The sequence below is a fragment of the Anopheles nili genome, chromosome X (genome assembly GCF_943737925.1).
Source record: "Anopheles nili chromosome X, idAnoNiliSN_F5_01, whole genome shotgun sequence".
In the NCBI taxonomy this organism is placed as follows: Eukaryota; Metazoa; Arthropoda; class Insecta; order Diptera; family Culicidae; genus Anopheles; species Anopheles nili.
This window is the reverse complement of record NC_071293.1, coordinates 13,667,521-13,671,899: the sequence shown is the minus strand read 5'-3', so window position 1 is coordinate 13,671,899 and position 4,379 is coordinate 13,667,521. Positions and strand designations below refer to the sequence as shown.

At 37.4% G+C, this 4,379-nt stretch overlaps 1 long non-coding RNA gene across 1 annotated transcript; it reads right to left on the bottom strand.

Annotated features, from left to right (window-relative positions):
* Positions 1 to 2,834: 2,834 nt before the first annotated feature.
* LOC128729184 (uncharacterized) lies at positions 2,835 to 3,518 on the bottom strand. Its single transcript, XR_008411055.1, has 3 exons — positions 3,359 to 3,518; positions 2,984 to 3,293; positions 2,835 to 2,919 (listed from the first exon to the last, which is right to left on the bottom strand). It is a non-coding gene; the product is annotated as an uncharacterized LOC128729184 (long non-coding RNA).
* Positions 3,519 to 4,379: the final 861 nt, after the last annotated feature.

The following is a 4,379-nucleotide window of genomic DNA, read 5'->3' as shown; positions in this document are numbered from 1 at the left end:
GATAGTTTCTAAACTAAATCACTTGTAATATATATAAATATATATATATATATATATATATATATATATATATATATATATATATATATATATATATATATATATATATATATATATATATATATATATATTTATATATATATATATATATATATATATATATATATATATATATATATATATATATTTATATATATATATATATATATATATATATATATATATATATATATATATATATATATATATATCGCCTTCCCGCTACGTGTATCCCCGGTGCTAATTTAACACCTTGAGTGCCGGGTCACCCATTAAGTGGATGGGGATAAATTTTCAAAACTGAAATGTTACCCATTTTTGGGAGACGGCAAAAACGCTAGATTTTACAATGCAATTTTTTATTTTTTAGAACAGTTTTTTTTTCTTAAATATAGAATTAACGACTAAACAGAAATACGAATGAACGTGAAACAAGCCAAAAATTCATCACAAACGTAGAACGTGAAGAATTAGAGCCGGTGCAACAGCGGCAATGACATATGAACAAGACACGCTTGAATCGTGGCATTCTATGGGATAAGCAGCAATATCTGGCTTTGTTATCATCATCTGGTGCATTTCCGGTGATTGAATGTTGTTTCGGCGTCCAGCAGCATGAAACATGAAACAAAAAATAAGAAAATGCTTTGATTAAAAAACGTAATCATTATCTCAACAAGCTTACCTACAAGTTACCTAGATAATTACGTCGCACGCACGTCCCACCGCCAGGAGCAGTACTTTCACACTGACCCTTGCACACTGAAATATCTTCTTGCTTTCGCTTTCACTCCATTTGCTGCACACATGCTCACACAAAAGGGTACGAAGGTGCAAAGCGGAGAAATCTAGCACCTTTCGTTCTCTTCGTGTAATCTAGCGGACAGGTAGAATCAAAAATCCGCTCATTCCAGCGTGATGTAGATAAAAAAATGTCTTTTTCCTTTTTTTCACTACCGCAGATCTTCAGCAAATACCAGCAGGAAGGTTTTTAGGCCGAAGATTTGCGGTAGTGGGAAAGTGAAAAAGACTATTTTCTATATGCATCCAACCCCGGTTGTTAACTCCGGTAGCAGTGACATCACTAAAAACAAAATTTGCGATGTTTCACGACGAGCATTTACGGCTGTGGCGACGTTAAATATCGTCGGCTCGATCGTCGAGCCGACGTTTCGTATCGTCGCCTCGACCGTCGCGTCGACGTCGAGATGCAGTCAAAAGTCGACGTTTCATGAGGATGTTGCCTAGCATGTGTTGCAAATCAATGGCGCTCACGTAAAATTGAGTGATCATGAAATAAAAAAAAATCCATGTGGAAGGGAAGCTCAGGCCCGTACGCTCTGCTCTCGTTATTTTTGCTTCAAGCTCTTCTTGACCGTGTGGCCGCGAGTGCATGTCGGAGTGGAACATTAGCTCGGAGTGTTCTAAGTGTCGAAACGATTCCCCCCCTATGCTCTGTATTCATTCTGATTAGGTCTTGTTGTGCTTGGCTGCCTTGGTTTTTCTGCCTCTCTTCCTTTTCTTTGCAAATTTGAATTATTTCGGGTCGAATTAGAGAGGGGAGAAGTTAGAATTGATGAGATATGAAGTTTTGTATTGAAATGATCGAGCGTCGAAAATTTACCGATTCAGCCGTCGAGTCTCATATTATGTGCCCCGTTGCTAATGGTTGACTTTCTTTCTTTTAAGGCCAACGATCCCCCGATATCGTGATTCCCATCGTCAACCAATCATTCATTCCTTATCATTCCGCATACTTTCAATTGTACTGGATATGCTTCTTCACTGTTTATCATAAACAGAATTCCTTCGCTAAGGGTAAAACCAATCCAATAGCTTTCTGATCGAAGCGATTGGCTAAATGTACGAATTGCTGTACCTTTTGCCAGAAAGCCTACCCTCGGTTATGAGTAAATTCAATACCATATTTTGTTAATATAAACAAGCACCTGAATCGTTATGAATATGTGCTTTGCAAACCAATCGTAGAAACAATTGCCGGTCTATGCTTTAAATTGAAGTCAATGAGTAGAATTTCACATGCATGGCATCTTATGAATGCATCTCTCCTATAGGATAAGCTATCGTAAACGTAATTTAGACAATTTCGTGACGATTACAAAATTGATAAAATAAATTGTCCCATACGGTTTTCCCTCCGGTTTTCTTCTACTGTGTGATTTGCTTAAATGGCTGAACCATTTTGTTGAGGCATCGGAAAGGGTTAAGCTTATTTTGAAATTATTAATTTATTAAGAATGGGAAACCCCTAATTGAAATTCGCTAAATATAAGCGATCGCTACAAACTTTTAGTCGTTGTTCCACGGACATTCCGTTCTGATAATAACATTGAGTGATTGAGCTACGTTAGGGCCGCTCAGTACGGGTTTGAAGCTCAAGACGAGTGCGGTGATAGTTTTGGTACAGACAGAACGGAACAAAAACTCGTGACGACCCCGGCCGATACGAGTGACAAGAAAAATGAGCTAGTTTGTGGGAGCTATGTGGAGCGGGGTGTTGAGCGGTACGCGCGATCCCCGGTAGCAAAATCGGGCCAAGTTGCGCCTTATCGGGAGATAAACGGGCTGACCAATTATCTCCCCCGGTAGCAAAATCGGGCCAAGTTGCGCCTTATCGGGAGATAAACGGGCTGCCCAATTAATCTCCCGACGGAAGTAATTTTGCACCCTTAACGGGAGATACATTGATGTGTTGCGCAGCATCCTTGTGACATTTTGTTTTGTATTTACAAGCCGTTTGTGATATCTCAGCATATATGAAAATAATAGACCCATTTTTTACGAATAAACTTATTTTATTTATATTAACATACATCTTACATGATTTTAAAATGTCTCACCCACCGGTAAAGCCATGATCTGTAATTATAAAACAAATTGCGTTAGTTAAAACTGCGTTAATAATATTATTCACCACACTTACCGCACTCTTCTTCTTCGTGTTCTTCTTCCTTCCTTGTTGAGGTTCGGATCACCGGCATTTCAGCTTTTTCACGGAATAACGCGTATGGAAGTGGCTCCTGCGTTTATTCCTCGCTCCTTCGATTGCAGGATCTACAAAGTAGTCACGAAAAGAAACAATATCGATTATTTGAAGGTTTCACTTCACAGTAAGCACGGAATCCTAACTTATCTTATTTAGATTCTTTCGATCCTTTTCACGATCCCGTTCGTGTCGTTCGTTGATTTTGGATCTTCCGTTGAATGAATTGAATCCAAACAGCTGTGATTATCTGAAAATAATAAGTAAATTTAAAGCACCAACTTCATTTGCGCAGGCTCATATGGTTAAACTCACCCGAACAACTTGGTGGAATATATCGCGGATTTTCGCACGAACTTCGTTAACCGCAAGCTGCAAACTATATCTATCACTTCGAAATAGTTTTTTTAAAGCATTGCACTAGTTTGCACATTATGAAAAGCAACTATTATTTATAAAATTGCTTTTATTTCGGACAACTATTTCACGGTGCACTCGCCCAGCTGCAGTTTGTTTACAAACTTCTTATTTTTCTTCAAAAATATGAAGTTTCAATTTCGTGCACTTATGGGCAGCTAATTGGACATTTTAACCTAAATGATACATAAACTAGCTTGTTCAATAAATAGTACAAATCTCTATTAATTTACAATGATAGGTTTTTTAAAATTCAAACATATAATAAACTTTTGTTGTTGCTGTAAGAAACTCCTGAAAACATCGATTTTCATATTTATTTTTTACAAAATGCAAAGAGCTTTTGATATATGATCGTTTGTTTGACCACTATTCGTAAATCGCTTCTGATCAGCGATTTAGCGCATGTGTTTATACGCCCAAATCCATTTCAAAATCGGCAATTTTCAGAATCATTTCAAACTTGGAAAGCGATCAGTGCTCTTATTTTGAAATCTTAGGAATAGTTTTGTTGTTAAACTATTCGTGAAGAAAGTAAAATTAGTATTCACTGCTTTGGGCGATATAATAAACTCACCTACCAAGCAAAAAAGCAATTAAAAATACGGATGGAGGTCGCGCACACGCTGCTTTCAATTTTCTCGAGACGTGGGGATAGAAGATAACGTCTGCCAGTGTGATGGGATAAGTTAAAGTTTGATATGAGCTTGCTATCAAATGAAGTAAAGCTTATCTATTTATTATTTCTCAGCGCCCAACAGTGTTGAGGAGATTTTACCCAATTTCAAGGCGAGTTCGTGTCGATCGATGCCAATTGATTCTGAGCCATGCGTATCGACTGGATTTAAACCAAACTTTTCAGAAACATCAAGCAAGCTAGCTTGCTGAAAGAAAAATTTCTCTATTTACTATGCTCGGG